Here is a 25768-nt window from a genome sequence, read left to right as displayed (position 1 = left end):
AAATAGGTAATATTCATCAGATTGATAATCAAATCTATGAAGCAATGATAAAAGCACATTAAGGAAACATTATTATAACATTCCATGTACATGAAAAGAGCTAACTATTTTTTAACAAATTATGGCCTGTTTCATCATAACATCTTGGAACCACCTTAGGAATGGAAATTTACTGGCTGGTTGTTGAAGCTAAATAGAGTGCATCATTAGTAGGCTAATAAGTTAAAATAAGCTTTTATTCAAAATACAAACATTAAAAAACATTACAGTTTTTAGGTCCTACTAGATAATGGTTATAACTCTTCACTAAGAAACTGTATACAATTATTACACTAGACCTTGAATTGCTCGTTCATAATTGCCTTACATATGAGGGAGCATGGTGAATGCTGCTCCTGACAATAACGAAGATGTAACATTCCTATCTGTGTTATTAACAAATAACAAATTAACTGTGTAACTATTGCTCATAATTTAGCCTCATTTATGGCTTATCATTTTCCTGATAGAGCGTATATGACATTAATACTAATGCAATAACCAACATTTCCTGTATCTTTTGAAATTACTTACAGAGTAGTCAAGTCAATACAAAACTATACCGAATTGGGGCTGAGTGTTCCTGTGGCAGGCCTTGTGTGTCAGGACCCATGCAGCTTGGTTTACTTCAACTTATCTCTGCCAAATACTTGAGTCACTCTTTACAAGTATTCTACTAGGGATTGTGAACCCATTGATAGGTTGTTTATGTCATATAAAGAGCACTGATACTTCAAAAATTGAAATTGTATACTTTAAATATGTAAGATGAAAGCCCATTTTATCCATCATTTAAAACCCTGGGCCACATTAAACGTAGACTTCTAGTTGAAGTTTAGAATGAACTAGAATATAGGAAAATGCCCTAATAATTTAATGTATTAGTCTGTTTTCACATTGCCATAAAGGTACTACCTGAGACTGAGTAATTTATAAAGGAAAGAGATTCAGTTGACTCACAGTTTTGCATGGTTGGGGGAAGCCTCAGGAAACAGAATCATGGCAGACGGGGAAGTAGGCATGTTCTCCTCAAGGTGGCAGGAGAGAGAAGAGTGAAGGAGGAACTTTCCGACACAAACAAAACCATCAGATCTCGTGAGAACTCACTCACTACCACAAGAACAGCATGGGGGAAACTGCTCCTATGATCTGATCACCTCCCTCCTTCAACACGTGGAGATTACAATTTCAGATGAGATTTGAGTGAAACCGTATCTATTAGCAATTGCTGTTCTTTGTCCTTTCCCACTTTCCCTACTTCTCTCCTTCTTGCCTTTCCATCTCTCTCTCTCTCTGCCTACCTCCTTCCTTTCTTCGTTCTATATTTAAATATTATTATTTCTGTTTATGTTGGAATCAGAAGGCCCTGCTCCCCCTTGGTTTCAACCATGCTATTAATAGATTTTCAGTTTCTTTTTCTCAGCCTTGAACAGATATCCTACAAGAGGCAAATTTTCAGGTAAGCAAAAGTTTATTCTGTCGTATTTTACTGACATCACATGACCACCACTATGTGGTCATAAAAAGCACATTCTTCTATATTAAAAATATAAGGCCAGGCACGGTGGCTCATGCCTGTAATCCCAGCACTTTGAGAGGCCTAGGAGGGTGGATCACTTGAGGTCAGGTGTTCAAGACCAGCCTGGCCAATATGGCAAAACCCCGTCTATACTAAAAAAAATACAAAAAATTATCCGGGCGTGGTGGGCACCTGTAATCTCAGCAGCTCCAGAAGCTGAGGCAGGGAGAATTGCTTGAACCTGGGAGGCAGAGGTTGCAGTGAGCCTAGATTGCACCACTGCACTCCAGCCTGGGTGGCAGAGCGAAACTCCATCTCAAAACAAACAAACAAACAAAATATACGTTAAATAAACGAAGCGTTTAAGAGGAAAATAGTTATCCAATGGTTATGCAAGATGAGGGCTAAGAATTGGCCTTTGGGCTTGGTAATGCTTAGCTTTTATAGATACTAATATATGTGTGTTTATGTGTGTGTTTTAACTGAGATAAATTACTGCAGTTGCATGTTGCAGGGAATAATACCATTAAATGAAGAAAAATATTAAGGGAGAGAGTGAAAAAGCAAGAGAGAGAGATTGAATTGCCAGAGTAATACTGAATAGGAAAGAGAGGATAGGTTCAGTGCATAAGGAGACAGGATAGCCCCAGGAAGGAACAGAGATTGCTCACCTTTAGTTGGAGAAAGAAAGGAAGAGAATATGGTTAGTCATGCTGACAGAGAGGTGGATATTTTCCTCAATAAAAAGGCAATGGAAGCCAGTAAAAGAGAAAGTGTGATAAGGCATAAATGAGGCAATGGGAAAAGTGGGAGGTGTTTAACAAACTTGAGGGGAGAGGAGAAAATGTAATTGTCTTCTAGAAGAGTAGAATAATGAATAGATTATGAAACACTGATATAATGACTGGGCAGCAATTAATGGTCACTTTAGTAACCACAGATTTGCAGTAAGACGGTTAGACTTTTTGTGCTTTGTATCATTATCTAGTTATAGAATCACAGTGGGTAGAGACATCACTGAAACAAGATTAGGGTTTTCTCAAAAGACTAGGAAGAAATAGAAGGTATGAGAATTAAAGCTATATACAAAGGACTGATTATAATGCTGTAACAGATAATTTAATCTATATAAGATGAAAATGTAGAAATGAAGAGGGTTATAATTTGTGAAAACAAGTGATCTAAGCTAATTTTAGGCTCTTGTTGAGAAGAGAAATATAACAATTAGCTAATTGCTGTACTCTGGGGATAGACTAGAAAGATATTGAGATTATAATAATGAGAGGGTTGCTGTGATTAGAGATTCTATATTACAACTATGGGATTAAGTGGCTAATGCTAGGAGGAGCACAAAATTATTGAAATCTATGAAGTCAAAAAATGGAAAGTCAAGGGCTTTGGAAGAAAAAAGTTGTTATTAAAATTATGTGTACTTACAATAGGAGTAATATTAGAGAGTAACAGAGAGTTAGAAGATAGAATATCAACTGAGTGAAGGCAATTAACCTAGGGAGTTTATAACAATCAGGCATATTGAGTACTATGAAATAATGATGCAACATTTCTGTGGGTACTATGGTGTGCTATCACATGACTTAAAGTTGGAAGTGCCTAACAGAGAAAGAGAAAAAAAAAAAAAAACAGTATCAGAAAGCAGTGTGAAGAACACTTAGCATATTTCTTGGCCCAACTGTGTGAAATGTGTGAAGAGAAAGTAGCTAAGAGTTCTGAGGGCAGAAAGAGAACGTGTGTTCCCAGGAGAGAGCCATTTTCAAGTTAGACTAAGAAGCCAAAGAAGACATTTAGGACAAAAGTTCAGAATAGAGGTGATTTTGCAGATAATTGATTATCAGTCCCAATAAGCATGGTATAAAGAGTTTAGAGTTTAAGACAGGAAGTCAATGGCGTCATAAAGAGAAAAGGCAGAGCCTTATGGGGGTTTGACTACGTGAGATGAGAGGTGACCTGAGTCTTAGACTTCTTGTGGTTATTGAAATAACTTAGAAGAAAGAACAAAACGAGATGAGATTTGGTGATCTTAAAGTTGAACATTCTAATGAGATGTAAGTGTAGTGGTATTGGGACATATGCCTTGTCGAAAGCACTCTTAGACCCAGAGGCCTGTATGGACTCTTGCAGCAGATGTGAGAAGATCAAAGAAGTGGTAATGGGATATAATATGAGAATAAAGGACTCTCTTGACATTTATTAGTGACTGAGAGATGGTATGGCCATTAATAGTGGTGCTATGGAAGCCAGGTGGTATGTAGTCTTAGTTAACTGATTTAAGAAAATGGAAAAAAAAATATATGACTAATGTAGTCACCCTCTGACTTGATAATCTTTCAGTTATAATATTCATGCTAGCCATTATCTAAATTCAAGAAAGAGGGAAAAGAGTGAGGAGAATAATGCAATATTTCTGTGGGATTTTGTTCTAAATGGGGTCAGAAAAATAGAATAAAAGCTGGGGATACATGTGATTTACTCATGTGAATACAACCTCCTTATGAATATAAGGTATATAATAATCATATGCATAGTTTTACACAAGACCACTGCCAATTAGAAATAATAGAGTGCAAACATCAAAAATCCTCTGTAAATCAAATAATGAGAAGCAGATATAAAGGATACTAAAGAATATATCAAATAACTAAGTTTCTCTGTATAGAACAGAACAGATGTGACCACTACTAAGAACATTTTAGTACATGTGTCTAAAACCCACATAATTTGTTTGATTGATATTAGGAAAGAAGGAAGAAAGGAAACTATAAAAATAATCATCTTGAGACCGTATCTTTGTTGGCTCTGAATCTTATAAAAGCTCATAAAAACTACTTGGCTCTGGAATTAAAAGGATCATTCAAGTGTCCTTGGACTTGCAGAGAAAGAGCATATACAGCTGTTATCCAGACTTTTGTCTCTATAAAATGGGAAAATATCTTCTGTGATAGTCGCTTCTTTCACTATGAATTTCTGGTGAGTATTTTTTGTTTGTTTGTTTCCCTTGCTGGCAGCACTCTTTTTTAATGTGTATTAGAATACAGACTGCTGAAAAACAAGGCTTAAAATTGTGCATAGTTTTACTTAATGAAAAGCAGTTTTCTATTTCACATGGAGATTGTCATCTCTTCTGCCCTCTGCTGATGGGATTTGCTCATATTAATTTCAAAGCCTGAGGTTTCTTTCTAAACTAGTAAAGGTAGGAGGAGGGTTTTTAACGTTAAAGCTAAATTATGCAGTTTTTTATTTTCTATAATTATACAGATTTTCATATAAAATTGAGGAATCTAGATAATCATAATTATAAAGAAAACCATAATTGAGTTAAATATGTTTTCTTCTCATATCTAGCAAACATCAAAAACACTATAAATGAAGTTACAGTAATGATTTCTAATCAGTTTTATAATTTGGTTATCAGACATGTTTTAAAGTCAGGATAAAATAGTAACAAAAAAATAGAAGATTTCCACAGTATTTTGTGCTTGTCATGTAGGCTATGTAGACTGTAACTTGTAATCTACTGGATTTCACATTTCTAACCTTGAACAAAGAAGCAAAACAAAATGAAAAATAAAGTATGGCATGCACGTTCTTTCTTTCCAGATAACCTAAACCCTCCATGATCTTTACAAGAGGCATTTTGTTCTTTGTTTGTTTTCTTGTTTTCAGTTATTTTCAGTTCTGTATCTTCTTTACTCTTCATTTCTTTCTGGCAGATTGCTAGAATATTTTTCTGCCATTTAAAAAAATCAACTTTTACTCTGTTAAAAAATCACACTTTTTATTTTAAGCATGGTGCCTCCAGCAATAAAATAGATCTGTATTTTGAGGCTGTTTTGAAAAATTCTATCATGTTAAGGAGTCTTTGTTTTACTATGCTCACATGTTTTGAAGTGACATAAATTTTCTCTAAAGTTGAAAGTAAAACTAAATGTTTAATAAATTCTTATCAAGGTTTCAGTAGTAGCCCTTTAGCATATAAACATGGATTGAAATCTCAGTGTTTATTCTTTGGTAAGCTATTTTACTTCTCTATGCCTCAATATCCTCATTGATAAAACAGAGATGATAATGACTACTCCAGTGAAGTGTCATAAAGAGTTAAATAATATACATAAATTACAAATGAAATATTTTGCTATATAGTGAGCATTTTGGAAATATATCCACTTATTATCAAAAAAACTAGGTGCCAAATTGAGGCAAGATGAAGAAAATCAAGATGGCAAGAAATGATTAGATTGATATAACAGGTGGTTTAAAATTTATGTGCCCATATTGCTAACTCAGTTATATGTGAAAAATTAATTCTTTAGGAGACTATAACACAATATATACTAGACATTATTATTTTAATGCAATATCCAGAAGGCGTAGGATTAGCATTTCCTTAAGCACAAACGTTGGCTTTACAATGTGACTGCCAGAGGGACAGATTATTACTGCTGACACGAAAAACTATGAAACACCACAAATGTGTTTACTTTCCAGACACATTAAAGAGCTTCAGACATGAGGCAATATTATGAGTATATGTTGATGAATGAAACAAGCATACTCTGTCCTCTTATAAACTTTGATGCAACTCAGATGAACAAATAAAGAGCATGTAAGCCAGTGACAAAAAAGTATGTCATTAAAAATTGTTATAAATACCTCGATTAAAAATAGAAAATGCTAAGGTAGAGATTAGCAGGGTGAGGGAGGGAAAGCCTTCTTAGAGAAATGAAGGTAGACAGAAGTCAGAGAAGAGAAAAACATGATTAAAATAAGAATCAAAGAATAAAGAAAAGCCAGTAATGTAAAGAAAGGGGAATAGGCCATTGCAGCAACTTGGATGGAGTTGGAGGCCATTAATTCTAAGTAACTCAGGAACGGAAATCCAAATAGCACATGAGAACACAGATGCATAAGAATGATATAATCAACTTTGGGGAACTCTATGGGGAAAGGGTAGGAGTGAGATGAGGGAGAAACGACTACATATTTGATTCAGTGTACACTGTTTGGGTGACAGGTGCACCAAAATATAGAAAGCATCACTAAAGAACTTATCCATGGAACCAAAACTACCTGTTCCTCAAAAACCATTGAAATTAAAATAAAACTTAAAAACACAATGAATTTGGAGCAACCTAAAAAAAAAGAAATGAAACAGCAAATGTAAAGGTCTAAAATGAACAAGAGTTGGGTTGTATAGGAGTTTAAAGCTAACTATTTACAGTCATGAGCCAGATGTTTAGGTTAATGACACGCTACATATAATAGTGGTCCCACTATAGTATGATATAATATTATAGTATAATATTAATATCACATATTTTATTATATTTATTATAATACATATTATAATATATCATATATTAAAATTTATTTATTAATATAGTTTATTATTATATTTATTAATTTATTAATAAAAATGTGTTTATTAATATAATATACTATTAATATAATAGTATAGTATATTTTTACTGTACCTTTTTACATTTAGACAGGTTTAGATATACAAATATCATTTTGTTACAACTGCCTACAGTATTTAGTACAGTAACATTCTATATATGTTTGTGGCTTAGGAACAATAGGCTATACCATATAGCTGAGGTGTATAGTAGTCTATGCCATCTAGATTTGTGTAAATATACTCTATGATGCTCCCACAGTGTCAAAATCATCTAACAACACATTTCTCTGAATATATTCCTGTCTGTAATCCACACAAGACTGTATCTGCAATACATTAAAGAAGAGAATAATTTGAAATAATTTTGAAAAGGTAATGAGAGGAAATCATGGAGTGCCTTACAGACCACATTAAGAAATTTACGTTTTATTCTCAGGAACGTAGAAAGTCACTGGGTGGTTTGAATCAGGTGATTGATAAGGTCAGATTTATATTGTAGAAGAATCATATTGTCAGTCATATGAAGATCTGCTATAGTGTCTGTACCGTGCTTTGAAAATACATTTATACTGACAAAGGGGTGTGTGTGTGTGTGTGTGTGTGTGTGTGCATTTGTTTACTTAACAACTATAGGGCCTAAATCTGTAATTCTCATTCCTGGAGTGGTTGATCAACATCTGAAAGATTGATCTGGAGTCTATACTATGCAAATAATTCTGCCCAGCCCTTCACATAAACCTATATTTAACAACAATGGTTAGTACATTTTCATTTTTTCAAAACTTTTCCAAAATGTTTTGAAAAATGATATACTGCTTTGCATATTTTAAAATTGTATTTCAAATATTTTTATCAGAAATGTGTGTTGCTAAAAGAGCAATTTTTACTATATTATAAATTATGACATTTTAAAACTAGACCATTGACATTACAAAATTAAACCATTCTTTTAACAAATATAACCAATAGAATCTAAAGTCATTTTATACTGTCATTCACTTAAAAATACCTACAAAAATGTTATTTGGCTGCAATGTTAAATATTTCCATTTACCTGTTAATCAAATTTCCATTTACTTTTTTTACAGGATTCTAGCTGACTGAAATCTATTTGATTGGATTATTTTATTGAGCATTTGTTATGTTGCTCTATAATAAAAACAATGTAAATTGAAATATTTTTTCTAATTAATTGTTTTTAATTATTTTCATTTTTAAAATTATTTATTGGGCCAATTCATCTACTTTTTGTAACTAATTTTATCTCATTGGGTCATCACTATCTGGAACTTCCCAATCTGATAGGGAATTAATAATGTACTCAATAATCATTAATGCACTTTCTTGTGACTTGCACTTCTTGATGACCCAATTCCTAGCACTGTCAGGCCTCTGAGCCTAAGCCATCATATCCCCTGTGACCTGCAGGTATATATATCCAGATGGCCTGAAGTAACTGAAGAATCACAAAAGAAGTGAAAATGGCCTGTTTCTGCCTTAACTGATGACATTACCTTGTGAAATTCCTTCTCCTGGCTCAGAAGCTCCCCCACTGAGCACCTTGTGACCCCTGCCCCTGCCCCTAAGAGAAAAACCCCCTTTGACTGTAATTTTCTGCTACCTACCCAAATCCTATAAAACAGCCCCACCCCTATCTCCCTTCGCTGACTCTCTTTTCAGACTCAGCCCGCCTGCACCCAGGTGATTAAAAAGCTTTATTGCTCACACAAAGCCTGTTTGGTGGTCTCTTCACACGGATGTGTGTGACAAGCACTACTTTTAGTTCTTTATCTTTTCTTTTTATTGTTTTTTTTTTTGTTTTTGTTTTTGAGATGGAGTCTTGTCGTATTGCCCAGGCTGGAGTGCAATGGTGTGATCTCTGCTCACTGCAACCTCTACCTCCTGGGTTCAAGTGATTCTCCTGTCTCAGCCTCCCTAGTAACTGTGATTACAGGTGTGCACCACCATGCCAGGCTAGTCTTTTGTATTTTTAGTAGAGACACGTTTTTGCTTTGTTGGCCAGGCTGGTCTCGAACTCCTGACCTCAAATGATCCACCTGCCTTGGCCTCCCAAAGTGCTGGGATTACAAAGGTGAGCCACCACATCCAGCCAAGTTCTTTTATCTTTTCCCATTCATAAATTAAGAGACAGCAAAACATTTACCAAATTTATGAAAAGGTTTACTTTTTCTGCCATCAGAATGTTTTTGTTTTGTTTTCTTTTATCTATTTCTTGTTTTCTGGCTGCTTGCTAAAGAATCTTTATTTTAGTTTTTATTCTAGTTGTCCAATTTGGTGACAGTGTTACTGGGGGTCCTTGCTCCCAGAGCTCCCAAGATGGTGGTGGGCCACTTCCAAAATGGTGGCAGGCAGCTTCCAAGATGGTGGCAAGCCTCGTGTTCTCTGACTTGGGGTTCTTAGCCTCAGGGATTCCAAGGAATGGAATCTGGGGCCATGAAGTGAGTGTTATAGTTCTATTAGAAGCCCTGGGTCATGGAAGAGAACTGTAGAACCCAGTGACTAGTGTTTAGCTGGATTAGGATGAACGTGGGCACTTAGCTGTGCAGGAATGATGGCAAACCTTTAGCCTGATCGGGAGCGGCAATGGGCGCCTCCCTGGATCAGGAGCACAGCAGACACCCTGCCGGATCTGGAGGAACCGAAGTCAGTGGCGGGTCTGCGATGGCAGCAAACAGCAGTGGTGGACAGCAAGGGAAAGCTCAGCTCGAGCCGTAACAAACACGGACCAGAAGAGAGTGCAGTTGCAAGATTTAATAGAGTGAAAACAGAGCTCCCATTCAAAGGGAGGGGACCCAAAGAGGGTAGCCATTGCCAGCTAGAATGCCTGAGTTTATATCCTGGTCATTGTCCCTCCTGCTGTGCTCTCAGGAAATAGATAATTGGCTATTTCTTTACCTCCTGTTTTTGCCTAACTGGCATTTTAGTGAGCTCTCTTTACTACCTGATTGGTCGGGTGTGAGCTAAGTTGCAAGCCCCGTGTTTAAAGGTAGATGCGGTCGCCTTCCCAGCTAGGCTTAGGGATTCTTACTTGGCCTAGGAAATCCAGCTAGTCCTGTTTCTCAACAGTGGATTTGTAGACATGAGAATAAAATCAACATGTATTTAGAAATAGAGTTTAGCAGAGAAGCAAGTTTCCACTCTTCATTAACCTACCTCTTCTCTCAACTTGAGAACAAGTTCAGTAACAGGCATGCTCCTCTCAATCAGTGCTCTGTATGTCTGTGGATCACCTAGTTTTCTTAGAAGTTAGGGAGTTTTCTTAGAGGTATTGTGGAGTGCAATGTTTCTAGGGTTGCCTGATACAGTGAGGAACAAGAATCGTGGTGCAGAAAGACTTGGCATGGGGTTCTCTGAATGATTTACTGGTCAGAATTCTTAGTACAGATGTTTCAGAGTTATCTCCTTGCATGATCATTGGATAGTGTCTCAGCTCACACATAAAAGACAAAGCAAGGCCAAGACCTGATGAACTCAACTAGAACAGATAAAATAAGCCAACAATAGAATTTAAAATTTTACAATGAAAAAACCCCAGAGAAGAGAAGAATAAGCAAAAAAAGCCTGCTCCTCCTGATTTTTGTTTCAGTCACCAAAAATGATAACACTGAAACAAAACAACAGAGCCTAGATGACTACATTGCAAACTGGAGAGTACCCTTTTGCTGTGGAGCCATTTTTAGACTGCAACTAAGTGGTTTTATATTCTACAACTCTAATATGAGCGAGGCAATGCTGGAAGCCCCATACCTCATCAGAACCTAGGAGGTACAGAAAATTGTCTATGATAGCCTGCAGTGGGAGATAACGGAAGTAAGTGAGAAAATGCCTCACCAGATCTTTGCAAGCCTACCCTCCTGTTGTGTTTTTCTTGGAACATGATCACAAGACATCCTTCCAAGATTCAAATTAGCAGTGGCTCAAGCCTTTACCTATGTGGCCTATTCAGATGTGCTGAAGGTCAGCAGGGTGCCATGGTGGAGTTTTACCCTTACAGACAGCAGGTGGACTAGAGTTTTCTATGCAAGCAATAGAAGAAAGCCTGATTCAACAATGCCCCAATATATTTAAACAGTGCTTTTATCAATGGTCCTTTTTGAAGCACGTGACTGGCACCTCCAGGCTATATTCTCCAATTCTAATATATCCAGAGGCCTACTAACTTCTGTTTCTCTCTCCTTCAAGTCCTTCATATCACTTTTCTCATCAAGTGCCCTTTGTTTGTCATAATAAACTCTCTAAAAAGCAAATCAATAATCCATTAAAACAAAAAGGTAAAAACAAAAAAATTTCATGGCATTAGCAACTGAAGAAGAAATGAAACACAAGAAATGAGAAAGTTATTAGTCTTGGCCTTCCTCAGTTCTCCAAAATGTATATCGCATTTACTGCAGTGAAGGAAAATAGAGCAGAAAAGAAAAAAAAAAACAAGAAAGGGAAAGGAAAACTACTATATCAGTATGTTAAAATATATTGAATTTGCATACCTTTCCTTTTAAAGAATTTATTAACGGATTGGGTGGCATCAAAGGGTGAATGTGTGAAGAAGAGAGTCAAGAAGGAATTCACCTCTCTGATTTCAATAGTGATTTGACTGCTGCTTTGTTCACTCATTGGTGCAAAGAATATTTATTTATATGTGTAATACTTACTTTACTAAATTCTAGGTGCTGTTACAGACACAGGGATTGAGAAAGAATAATTCCTTTGTCTCTGCCATTCTAATTAATGGTAGCTCCTTAACTTAATTAAATACAAATAGCTTAAAGAGATAAAGGTAGGAGGTGGATATTGTTAAGCAATTTTACCAAGTATTTCTTCCTTACTTTTCTTTCAAGCTTATTCTCTCATGATTTTGCACTCTTGGGCTGCTCTGAAATTGATCTGTCTTTAGCCATTTAGATCAGATATCTCAAGTTGATATTTTTTATATTTAAAATTTGCTTTCCTTGAAAGACTACATTTTGAATTGTTCTTCCTTTAATGGACCATGACTGAACCAAGTCTTTACTCTGGAACTCTCTACTTAATGTGAGTGGGATTCAGAAAGCTTAGATCTTTGACTCCAATTGCAGTGGAGTCAAAGAGAAGCATTGTTCTGTTTCCATACTACATCAGCCAATGACTCTACTCACTTCTTACTAATACCCTCCACTTTCTGTGGTTCTCAACAGGGGCACAACATGTACTGTTGTTTCTCATAATGATCAGGATGCTTTGATGGCATTTAGTGGACAGAGGTCAGAGATGTTATAGGTCTTGCAATAACCAAGACATCTTCTTCAAAAAAGAACATTTTCACCTTCGAATTCCAGTAGCATGGGAAAACACAAATGATACATGACATTCTCAGTTGAATGATTCTACCCTTCGTCTCTTATGATCCTCCCTCTCTTGGTTGTGCTGACCAAGAATTTCACTAACTGTTTTGAGGGCTGCAATTATTCCCAGCCACTGCAGGTATAATCGTATAGACGTCCAGGCCTTCAGTCAGGATTTATTCAGTGATAACACTAGAATAATGGCTTCTATGGACTTACCATTGCAATAGGTACTATGATACAAGCATGATCAAGACATGATCCTTGCTTAGCCTATGCTTACAGTAAAATTGAAACAACAGAGATATGATCCACCATTGATACCAGTGTAATAAGTGGATCCAGTTTATAATAGGTTTTTTTTGTTGTTGTTGGTTTTTTTTGTTTGTTTGTTTTTGTTTGTTTGTTTGTTTTTGTTTGTTTGTTTTGTTTTGAGACGGAGTCTCGCTCTGTCGCCCAGGCTGGAGTGCAGTGGCGCAATCTCGGCTCACTGCAAGCTCCGCCTCCCGGGTTCACGCCATTCTCCTGCCTCAGCCTCCCGAGTAGCTGGGACTACAGGCGCCCGCCACCACGCCTGGCTAATTTTTTGTATTTTTTAGTAGAGACGAGGTTTCACCACGGTCTCGATCTCCTGACCTCGTGATCCGCCTGCCTCGGCCTCCCAAAGTGCTGGGATTACAAGCGTGAGCCACCGCGCCAGGTCTTATAATAGGTTTAAATCCTAATGACCTTTATGCACTCAATTTCAGTCTTCATACATGGAAATGCAATGTCTACTATTTCTCCTATTTCCTCAAATAGGAAAATTTGAGGAAGATGTATGCTGTTTGGTATGCAGAGTGGTCAATATTTTAAAATCATACATTTCTCAAAAAAAAAAAATCCACACAAAATGAAAAAGCAACAACAGTAGACCTACAATAGTGGTCCAGTTTTATCTCTGGGCAACAATTGGCCAGAGACGAGCTTCAGCTGCTGCCTTTAGATGAAGCATGAGTTCCAGCCTACCACAGTCCTCCTGTATCCAGCTTCATTCACAGGCTACCTGCCTGACTCCTATTGACATTCCAGTTTCCAACTGAGGTAGATCATCAGGGATGATTCAGTACTTTTTTATATCAACCAATAATTTGATTGATATACTTCTGCACAATTGCATATAAACATTACATTTTAGATTGTTTTCATATAATTATTGTTTTGCAATGTTGCTGTTATGTAACTATTGTTTGTAAAGCATTTACTTTATGCTGTGTATTATGTTTTATATACTATAAATAATTTAATATATATAAGCAATTCATTTTGTATCAGTACTACCTGTCTCAAAATGAAGTCTTAAGATTTGAAAAAAAAACTATCCTATTTGTCTGAGGTCATACACTGTGTGATTAAATAGAGATTTTATCCCAAATCTGTCTGACTTAAAAACCTAAATCTGTCTAATCAATCTGCTTAACTTATTATATATGATTAAACTTGGGTTTTTTGGAGGTATTATAAATAACTTGCAAATTAAAACTGCCTATCTTAATTGATTCAAGATGGCTAAAATTAATTTCTTGATACCACAAAAAAAGCTTAAATCTCATTGCTAATCTTGGCTTTGCGGAAGTTATTTGATTTGTAATTATTTTAAATCTATGTGTGCTTCAAAGGAGAATAAACCTAGTATTTTGTGATTTCCCCTATTAGACATAAAGAGGCCACTTACTCTTTTTCTTTATTTAGCAAATATTGAACATCTACAATTTATTAGTCACTGTACAGGAGGAGCAGACACTGCAGGAAATGTATTTAACAGAATCCTTGCAAAACTTAAGATCCAGTTGTGGAAATAGAAAATAATAAAAATTATTTTCCATATTGTAATAATTTTCTGTAATGTAGTGATTTTCTGTAATGTCAAATAGTCACAATGTCTATGAATCAAATAAAGCATTAGTCTGTCTTAGAAAGGATGGTCTGGGCAGGCCTGTCAGATAAGTTGCCATTTAAAAAGATACCCAAATGAAACAAGGTCACAAACTTCAGGGAATCTTTAAAAAAAAAAAAAAAAAAAAAAGGCATTGTAAGTTGTGAGACTAGAGTTTCCTGAAATGGGAACATGCTTACAGTCTTGGAGCAAAAATTGGGAGTTCAGTGTAGCTGGAGGGGCGGAATAGTAGGATGTCAGATCATCTAGCTTGCATATGGGCAAAATGGGCATTACTGAGATGGGAGGGGAGCTACTTTTCCACTCCTAATGTTTTCTGCCTGCAGTGGGAGATCCTGGCTTCCTACTGCCCTCTGCTCTGTGCCCCATGTGACCTAGGCAGGCAGGAACAATAGGAATTATTCTTCTGATTGATTGGTTTAGCAGAAGATGCTGTGCATGCACTGGTAATGTGTCTCTCTAACTTGTTCTTTCTTGGAAACTAGTCTATCTGTAGTCAGTCTGTATTTTCCATTTCTCTATTCCAGGTGTAAAGGGGGATGTTCTGCCCAAGTAGGGTGTGGATAGGGATGGGATGCTGAAATTTTGAAAAATGAGCTCAAAAGTCAATGAAAAATTACTTACTCTTTTATTGTATATGTGGTGGGAAATCACTGCAGGTTCATTCTTACATATTCAGGTTAATCAAAATTAAGTATAAGAAATTCCAAGAAAGGAACTCCGAAATGTACTAAAGTTAAAAGACCCCCAAATGTGAAAAGATGGATCTTCCCTGACCTGGCTACTACTTAATACCTTGGTAAAGGAGAAAAAGGCACTGTCTCTGAGATAAGACTATCCTTACCTCCACCAATGGGTTGAGGTGTTTGGGCACTACCTCTGTCTATCTGTTACTTTTAATGATCTCCTTTTCTTTAAATCGTTAGAGAAAGGGCTCTCTTCTTTAGAGAAAGAAAAATACCAGAAATTCAGGGGCCTAAAATGCCCTATTCATGCTCTATAAGATTTTATGATTTTATGACATTGAATTACTTAAAAGATGAAATGCTAAACATAGATCCAAACTGCCTAGGGATTCATTATCTCATGAACAAAATTCAGTATAGCTTCACCATGTATCCATCTCAGATAACAACCTAAGCATGAGTTAGTTAAGGGTCTTGTCCTTTATATTTTCAACAATAAGTCCACAACCTAGTACCATGTCTGGAATATTTATCACATTGTTGATGAATGAATCAATATTATTGTGTATTTGTGTGAGAAGGAAATCTGGTTTAGCATCTGTTTCATTGTCCTAGTATAATGCATGTATAATGAACTACATATGGAAATGAGTGGATATTGCACTTTGTTTCCTGAGTTTTATGTTTAAACTATAAATTTCATATATAACATTAATATTTTACATATTTTAGAGGGATCCGTGAGTATATTAATTTCTGATAAACAGCAATTTCTATACACATTTAGAGCATAAATTTTGCTAGAATAACTCCCTTAGTGCTGCTTGAAGACATCTCACTTGTTGGCAATACGGAACCTACTTCCCAAAGTACATTTAACCCAGATTCCTGCCTAAAAACACAAAAGCAGATGTGTGTCAACAGTAATTCAGAAAGAGTCAGTTATAATATTTTAAACACAATTATTTTAAAGAGGATTCTTAGGTATAAAATAAATGCAAATCAGTTTTGAAAGCAAAACCCATGCTCACAGTCTATTTCAACCAATATTTTGTATTAATAAATTCACAATATTGATGCCATTTAATACACTCAAAGTTAATTTATATAGGTTATCTTTATCAATAAATGCATGAAATCTAATTAAAACTTATTTTTCAAGACCCAGATCAAATATGACTTTTTAGCTTTTCCTACTTCCCTATTTGCTAGAGCTATTCTTTTTTGCTGCTTGCTGCGATATATTCATTCATGTTTTAATTACCGTATATTTTTTAAAAATTAACCTACAAGATACTACAGTGTTTTTATCCTTAGTCCCTTTTCCCCATGTCATACCATATTATAAGCTTGTAGAGGTTATTGTCAAGAGTCCTACTCACTATCCTATTCTTTTTCCTACCTAATACATCCAAACAAATAAGTTTGTTGGACTTAATGATCTGTAAAAATAGAAAATATGAAAAAATTAAATATTGAAAGTATTAATGCTAATTGAATGAAAATAAAACTAAACATTTATGCAACTCATAAGGTTTGTAATCAGATTTGTAGTAAAAAAAACAAAATAATTGAATTCCCTATGTTAGCCATAATGCTGAACATTTACATAATTATTTTATATCAAAATATTCAATATAAGTCTACCAAGATTTTAATCTTATCACAATGTTCAAACTGGGTTGGCAAAGAAAGCTTACAATTCATTTTACAGTGATTAGTTTTGGTTCAGGCTTTGAAACTACCTATAATACACATTATGGTTTATTTTGTCTTTCTTTCTTTATCTACCTCTCCCTCGTCTATATTTTCCTTGTTTTATCCTCTTTTCATACCCTAGCTCTGATAATTCTCAGGGAGAGTCAGATTATTAACTCCAATGATATCAAAGTGCAAAAAAGCCCACATTTCAATGCTTATGGCATATAATACATTGATATAAAATTCACTAATAATATTAGTTAATCTTATGAACAGGGTTATATTTAGATTGTAATGATGTGTTATCATACTAAAAATTGGAACTGATTACATTTTAAAAATATGAGACAAAGAGTTCCTAACACACTCATCTACTTAATATAATAAATTTAATAACATCATTAACCAGTAACTTCTAAACATTCAGAGGATCAAATTTTAAGAATATTAAAAATCTCACAGGTTATTTAGAACTTTCATTTTGTTAAAGAGAGACGAAAAGCTGGAAGACAACTTTGAGTTATCAAATTGTATATTTTTAGGACTTTAAATATTTTACAGATTTGAAATATAGTTATGTCATTTCATGGAGAAGGGCACTGAACACATAGCATGTTACATGTCTTGTTAAAGATTACTGTACAAGTAAAAGGAAAGGTGGGCCTAGAACTCTAGGTCTGTGTTTCTGGCTGTTATCCAAATATTCATTATGGTAAAGGGTGTTCTGAGAAAAGTTCCTTTATTTTGTTTTTCAAAAAGATAAATACATGCTATAAAATAGTTTTTTAAAGTACAAAAATTATATAGACTTTTGTAAAATTATCCACTCAGATATTATTATAGTCTATGTTTGGTATTTTTCCAAAGATATTTTGTTTTCCTAAGACAAACTTAATTTTTTTGTCACTTGGGGGTGACAAATTTTTTCATTTCCTTCAGATGAGTCATTGGATACAAGATATTTTACATATTGACTTATTTGGGTCTAGAATTTACATATAGGTGTATTTTATCTTATTTTATTTTGGCACACCTGGCCAATCTCAGGCTCAGATAATGAAGATTTGCAGAATGTGGGGTATTTTAAAATAGCTGTTAGAAGTAACAGCTAATTAAACTGAGAAAAGAAAACTGTTTTGTTGCATTATTAGGAGTAAATGAACTTTAAAACATTTCATTTTAAGAAGAATTAATGTAAGTAGCTCTACTTACATTAGATGATTCATTTTTAAATGTTTCTTCATTTAAATGAATTTGCTTGGACTATTAAAATGATTCCGCATGCTTGGGTGAGATTTTTTAAAAAGTACTTATGTGTCCCAACTTTTTGAATTTTTACTTTAAAGCCCTCCAAGCATGAACAAGAACTAAAAATAAAGGCAAATATGCAAAGGATAGCTCAAATTTATATTATTACTGACATGTGATGGATGTTGCCCCACATAAACATAATCACATAAATTATTTGAAGGTGATGACATAACATAATAAATCATGTTATAAATTACTATTTTCCCAGACTGCATTTGAAAGTTGTTACTGTGGAGGAAAATTCATGATATCTCATATGTCATGAATGATAAGTCATGAGTAAGGGGATGATTTAAAATGCTTAATCTTAAGTGTTTCTAAAATTAACACACTTATTTACTAATGTAAAGTTAAATCTTGTAGGATCAACCAAAAACTTTAGAAAACTCTTTAAATGTTTACTCACTGCAAAATGGATAGCTCTCAAACTCCTCTTTTAAGCGTATGATGTGCTGTGCTATGAATTTTGAAGCATTTGGCAAACTTATGACAAATATATCAATTTTAAGGGAAATACACCAGGCTAGGCCTCCAGAAGAAATTCTCCTCTTAATTAAATCCTCTACCTTTTTACAGTGTGATTGTCTAAGCCGTTAAGCTTGACATATTTCTACTATTATAATTATTAATATCTTTATGATTTGTGTTATTGTTCTTTGCATCACTCTAGGGAAATATCTAAAAGTCAAATAGGCAGGGCACCAATAATTTCCAAGGATTTTTATGCTAGGTGACTTATAATAAACAGGCATTCCTAGGCATTTGCAACAACAAAACAGAATACTGATGCCAGCTCTAGATACGAAGAAGCCCACCATTGGAGATGCTGTAATTTTGGTAAAAAAAGAAAGGAGCACTAGAAGGAGCTCATTAAGCCAAGGTGACATACAGTTTCTCACATATGGGGTTCAGAAGAACCTGTTTCTATAGGATAAAAGGAAGGAGTTCATACTCCCAGACAGCATTAACTTAAAGCAATGTGCATACAGAGATTCACACTCATGCAATTGGTGAAAAGTAAATATATATATACATCTACATATGTGTGTGTGTATATATATATATTTGTATATATTGACTTTTTGTATCTTAGTTGAAGAAATATTGATACAAAATATTAGTGCTTCAATATCTTCTATATTTCAAAGATGCTTTTACTGGAGTTTAAAGACACTGGGGTAGATAGTTAAGATTTGATAGGAATATATATTAGATAAAAAGAAAAGCCAGCAATAAAGCGAGCAGACCTTTTGGTTTATTTTAACATAAGTATATAAGTACCATTTAACCCCCAAATTCATGTGTTACTTTTAAAGACCATAGATAATGTCAGCCACAGTAACTCAAAGGCTTCTATATTCATTCCACCGGGCATGGTGGCTCACACCTGTAATCCCAGCATTTTGGAAGGCCGAGGCAGGCGGATCATGAGGTCAGGAGATCAAGACCATCCTGGCTAACAGGGTGAAATCCTGTCTCTACTAAAAATACAAAAAATTAGCCGGGCGTGGTGGCAGGCGCCTGTAGTCCCAGCTACTCGGGAGGCTGAGGCAGGAGAATGGCGTGAACCCAGGAGGCAGAGCTTGCAGTGAGCAGAGATAGCGCCACTGCACTCCAGCCTGGGCAACAGAGCAAGACTCCTCTCAAAAAATAAATAAATAAATAAATAAAAATAAATAAATAAATGAAATAAAAGATTTCTATATTCATTCCATACCACTTTGTTACCAAGTTGCTAAGGGGGTTAGACCTGTGAAAAAAGTAAGAGACATTGGTTAGCACATTCTTCTATTTGAGATTTATGTAAATAGAGGTGAATTAGAATCTTTGAATATTCTAAAAAAAAAAAGTTTGTGCATTGAAAGAAAGTTTAAAAGAAAAGTTACCAAGAAGGAACCTTGCCTTCTGTCTCTCATTGCCTCTGTCTTCCTCTTCCATCCTACTCCAGAGAGTATTGAAGGAAATGTAGAGAAAAAGTTGAAATAGTATTCTTTCTCAGATACTCATGTACAACAAAAAAATTTCTTATCAAATTACAAAATAAATGCCAGGCAATATACATAGTATTCTGGGGAAGCAATCTGTGACTTGAAGTACACAAAATAGCACCACAAAATTTAAACTGATATAAAATAATAAACAGTATTAATGAATAGGGAATGAATATTGCTTCAATCAAATTCACTTAGTAAACATAAAGAGAATGGGTTCAATATTTTTTAATTTCATAGGATGATTAAATTAATGAATTTTAATTATTTTTCTCTTTTATTGCAGTCTTTAGTAATTTACCACAATAATGGAGGAGAAACTGTATTATTTAGTATTTCTTACTGCTGAAATGACAGAGGGAAAATTAGGAAGTAAAGCTCTACAGCTGAGAGCATAATGTTTTTCCCAAATAGGGTAGCCGGATAAAATAGAGAAAGCTCAGTGAAATTTGAATGTCAAATAAACAACAATTAGTTTTTTTAGTATATGTATGTTCCAAACATGGTATTGGATATAAATACTTGTAAATCCATGAAAATTAGTGAAGTGAGTCTCAATCATTTTAGGAGGTTTATCTGCCAAAGTTAAGGACACATGCCCAGGAGACAGGCCTGTGCCTTTTGCGGAAGATGATTTTGAGGGCTTTATTTTTTTATTTTTTTTTTATTTTTGAGACGGAGTCTCGCTCTGTCGCCCAGGCTGGAGCGCAGTGGCGCAATCTCGGCTCACTGCAAGCTCCGCCTCCCGGGTTCACGCCATTCTCCTGCCTCAGCCTCTCCGAGTAGCTGGGACTACAGGCGCCCGCCAGCACGCCCGGCTAATTTTTTTGTATTTTTAGTAGAAACGGGGTTTCACCGTGGTCTCGATTTCCTGACCTCGTGATCCGCCCGCCTCGGCCTCCCAAAGTGCTGGGATTACAAGCGTGAGCCACCGCTCCCGGCCCTGAGGGCTTTAATACTTAAAGGGAAAAGGGCGGATATCGGCAAGAGATGAATAAATTTTTAAAAGGTGTGTGTATATAAGAGAAAAACTGTTGCATTCTTTTGTGTCTTTGATCAGCCTTTTACCAAATACACAATTTACATGTGAGAGGTGTGTAGAGGTGTAGTTATTTATGCCTTAGTCTGGTTCAGCGAATCTGCATTTTTACATAAGATAACATAAAGAATAGGGCAGAGGGAGCTATGGGATACGCATTTTTCTCAGGTGAGCAAAGGGATGACTTTGAGTTCTGTTCTTTGTCCCTCACCTGTGAAGATAAGCTATAAATTTATATTGCCAGGGTTAAATTCAACAGAACTGTTTTAGGGTAAATATCTTAGGACCACATGGAATTTCCTTGTGGGAAAATTGTGAGGGAATTATGTAGTTTTTTTTTTAAATCTTCGTAGCTATCTTATTTAGGAACCAAATGGGAGGCAGATTTGTGTGACCCAGTTCCCAGATTCACTTTTCCCTCTGGCTTGGTGAGTTTATGGTCTCGAGATTTATTTTCCTTTCACATCCTAAAAAGATACATACTGTTTATCTCTACTTCAAATTTCAACTGGGCACACTATTTTTATTTGTTAAGTTTGGTGTTCCAACAACTAAAGAGTCTCTGAGATCTTACCTTAAGTTCTAAATACATGTTTTTCAATTTACCTCAAGCTGAAATAAATATGCTGGTTCAGAATTTGTGACTATGCCTTTGTAAAAAGAAAACAAAATCTTGGGACCACAATTCACTATGCAAATAATAATAAGGTGAAAACTGAGTCTTGCAGGAAACTGCCTTTCCTTTTGTTCCTAAGCAGAAAGCTACAGATTAAATATTTAAAGGTTAAATATGTCCCCAAGTAGCTACTCTAAGTTCACCTTATCTTATGTCAAGTGCTAGTTTGTTGAGTGCTAGATGAATACGTAATTGACTATTTCCCTACCTGCTCCTTTTCTCTTCCAACATGTGGATTTCCACACCCTCCTTATTTCTCTGCCAGCAACTTTTCCCCTTTAAATATCAAAGCCCTCAAAATTATCTTTGGAGAAATGCACAGACCAGACTGTTGCTGTAATTTCGTGTTTATTTCTTCTGGTAGGCGTGTTTTTAACCTTGACAAAATAAACTGATAAATTGATTGAGACCTTTTGGTTTACACCCTTGTAGATGAATCATTTACTTCCTAAATACCAAGGGGAAAAAAAAAGGAGGTAAAGGAATCATAGGTTTTATCTTCAATAGGAGAAAGAGGAGTAAAATTATGCCTGTGCTGTGAGCATTGGAAATGATAGAGGCATATACTAATATATTGAAAAACATCAGTGGAAAGAAAATAAATGAAGTGGTACAGTTTGTACACAGACTCTGTGACATTTTGTCTGCAATTGTAATCAGTGAGAAAAATATTTTTTGCTATCCAGCCATTTTCTCACATATAAACCACAAATTCCTTATTTATAATGAAAGCTTTTTGTTCCCATGTTCTAATGTACAAAAAAATGAAAATGCACGTGCTGTCAATGCGGTTATTAAATAAAGGATTTTCCCCCAGTGACATTCATTTTGTATTATTTTGTTGTTATGAATGAACGAATAGGTTTTTGTGAAATGAATTGGCACAGCTAGAGATTATTGCTAAACCTTTTTTATGTTTGCAATATGTCCATTGTAAAGAATGGAAGCTACAATTTGTTTGCATGTGTTTCTCATTTTGCTTTATTTCCTCCCCCACTTCAGGTTACTTCACTGCTAACAAGAACTATAATGCCAGAGAAGAGATAGCTTCAATGAGCCTGCATGATTGCTTTTCCAACTAAAATGAGTAGAAAATGAAAACACTTTAAATGAAGTGTCTCAAATAAACATTTAATCTGGGATAAGACAGCAACCGCATATATACCACCATATCAAATATTGAAAGAGCATTTATCGAAGATTTGAAAGACTCATTTGTGGGAAAATAAATGTAGCTCTAAAAGTGAGCTGCTGAGAGTATATATGTAAAACCACATTTAAGCGGCATACAATTAACATAAATTTATATGAGAAAAAATGAAAAACATGGTGAGATTTTGGTGAATTATAATATTTGAACAAGGGACTGTTTTCTTTTTCTTCAAACAGGAAGCTAGCTGTGACTGCGAGTTCCTTAATGAACTGTAAATTTCAAAAAACAAAAACACAAACAAAAAAATGAGGTTATATAAATGCATTATGTTAGGAAAAGTAGTTAAATTATTTTCTCAGTTTCTTTTATATCTTGAATACCATTTCCTTTTCTCTTTCAAATGCTTAAATACCTATCTCCCCAGCCCTTCTACTTTTATCTTTCTTTACTGTCTTCTCTATTTTAAGTACTGCTTTTCATTTTTTCCCCAATGTTTGCATATTTTCTGACATAAATATTTGTTTCTGTCCCTTGTTCATTATTTGGAATCCATCTCACCTCACCTGAACCTCTTATTTCTAGCCACATGATTAATTTTTGCTATTATATCCAAGGATTATAAACACTTGTGTAACTACTAAAACCATGACCCTAATGGGGAGACAGAAAATCTGTATTTATAATAAAGAAATAATATTGTCATTAGAGTTCTTTAGAAATCATAAGGGATTTAATAAAATTTTATAGTAATAATAATTGATTTTATTAGTAGTATTATTAGAAATGCTGATGTCACATCACACATGTCTAGAATAACTTTCTAACAGGTTAACCAAGTAACTAACTATAACTATATATAATACATAACTCTAACTATATTTAAAGTGATTTCAGTTACATAAGGATGGGCTAGTTGAATTAAAATATATTGTATATACTTTCCAAAAAAACTAAATAACAAATACACTGTTGAATGATAAGCATGTCAAAATCTTAAGCGATTTCTTTTTCTCTTAATAGTGCTGTATTTACCAGACAGAGAGAAGGTGATTACCAATGAATACATTTATGGAATAAAAATGGAAGCTGTCATGACTAATTCCAAAGCGTAAAGATGTTTGCAAAATAGAGTTTCCAAATGATTTACTTTTGTTGCCAATTTTTTTGGCTAATATAAGTTTTACATTATTTTTTGCTGGTTCAGCATTCAGAAGCTCAATTAAAGTTAAAGAAAATGGAATTTAAAATGACAAAATGGCTCTACTTTTCTGATATGCTATTATCAAGACAAACAGGCATATAGTTCCTTTTTGCTTATTTCACACATAAAATCTTCAGTCACAATGTGGTTTATTGTGTTCTTACATTTTCCTATATAGATAGTTTGTATCTACACTATTAAAGTTTCTAAATCTTTTAAATATTCTTAGATTCATAAACTATTTTCCAACAGTTTGTAATGGAGTGCATGTTATTCTGTACAATGATATTATTTCTGATGATAAAACAGAAATTAAATTCTAATTATGAAGCATAGGTCAAAAGCCTCTTCTGTCACTTAATTTTGATTTAGTCTTCATTCTACCAAAATGTTAATCATCTCTATTTCAAGCAATAAAACTATAAACAAGTCTGATAGACTGAAGGACATATTAATGGTTATCACATTACTATAGAGGAAGCTTCATATTCCACTTCATTGCAAAACGTTTTTGACATTGATTACTAAATTTTACTGAACTAAATTTTGTTTTTAAATTGAACCAAAAAAATTATCTAATTTAAAATTATTAGAAATTACCTGGTTTATTTAAAACCTCTGTTAGCAGACTGATTACCCTTTATCCCATTTTAAATGTTCAGGAATCTGTTTTGTATCTCCTTTGTATGTTTCTTTGAATTTTTTGGACTTCTTTTAAATACAGTCTTAAAGACATGATCATATCAATTTTGAAGCTTAGATTTTATTTGAAAGACATGTAAACACATTAGAGATTTGCTCCCTGACTACCTTAATAATAAAACTGACATTATCTTGAACAAATAATGTTTAGTTATATTTAAGGAGAAAATCCACAGACTATATTGGGCACATCATGTCACCTGCTTCTAAAGTTGGGTAGAAGTAAATCTATGTGAGAGACGCTCACAGCTAAGTGACATGTTGATGTTAGAGTTTGGAGAGAAAATAGAGGAAGGATATACTTAGTAGACTGGTCCACACTGTAGCCAAATTTTTAGTCTAAAACTTATAGCACCAACAGTTAGATTGTAGAATAGGCTGGTGATCAAGCCACACTTTTCCTTTTGAAAAAGATTGCTTCAAAATGGAAAAACTAGCTCCTCAAAGAGTGTATGTATACTCCATGCCTTCATTCTTCTCAGAAAGTCTTTGCTCTTTCTTCACTTCTTGATACAGATACTTGTAAAAGGTAAACTAGCTGACAATACCTTTCATATAAATGTAAAACAGTGCTTCATAATGAGATAAGACGGACAAGAGGGGTCTTCAAAAATTCAAGGAAAATGTATATTATGAAAAATTATGTATGGATTTCAAAATTTTTCTGCACCAAAGTAAACTCGTTAAAATTTTACAAAATGTCTGAAGAGGATCTAGTGTGGAGCGCTAAGAAATATATCAGTTTGAAACAAGCCACTATCAGAGCAACATAAATTCTGTTAAAATTGAAGCAAGACCAAACATCAAATTTTTGGTGAAGCTGGGGTGAAAGAATGGTGATGTGGTTTGGCTTTGTGTTCCCACCCAAATCTCACCTTGAATTGTTATGGTCACAATCCCCATGTGTCGAGGACAGGACCTAATGGGAGGAGATTTGATCATGGGGGTGGTTCTCCCTTGCTTTTCTCATGATAGTGAGTGAGTTCTCATGAGATTTGGTGGTTTTATAAGGCAGTTTTTCCTGCCCTTGTTAGCTCTCCTTCCTGCCACCATGTAAAG

At 34.7% G+C, this 25768-nt stretch overlaps 2 long non-coding RNA genes across 2 annotated transcripts in view; one reads left to right on the top strand and one right to left on the bottom strand.

Moving 5' to 3' along the window:
• LOC134732542 (uncharacterized) overlaps window positions 1-1157 on the bottom strand; it is a 33184-nt gene extending 32027 nt beyond the window's left edge. The window contains exon 1 of the long non-coding RNA XR_010115855.1: window positions 1000-1157. This is a non-coding gene — a long non-coding RNA (uncharacterized lncRNA). The remainder of the gene's footprint in view (window positions 1-999) is intronic.
• LOC134732541 (uncharacterized) lies at window positions 1125-24342 on the top strand. Its single transcript, XR_010115854.1, has 3 exons — window positions 1125-1498; window positions 4313-4543; window positions 22656-24342. It is a non-coding gene; the product is annotated as an uncharacterized lncRNA (long non-coding RNA).
• Window positions 24343-25768: the final 1426 nt, after the last annotated feature.

Source organism: Symphalangus syndactylus, chromosome 15 (genome assembly GCF_028878055.3).
Source record: "Symphalangus syndactylus isolate Jambi chromosome 15, NHGRI_mSymSyn1-v2.1_pri, whole genome shotgun sequence".
Classification (NCBI taxonomy): domain Eukaryota; kingdom Metazoa; phylum Chordata; class Mammalia; order Primates; family Hylobatidae; genus Symphalangus; species Symphalangus syndactylus.
This window is presented reverse-complemented; position numbering and strand designations above follow the sequence as displayed.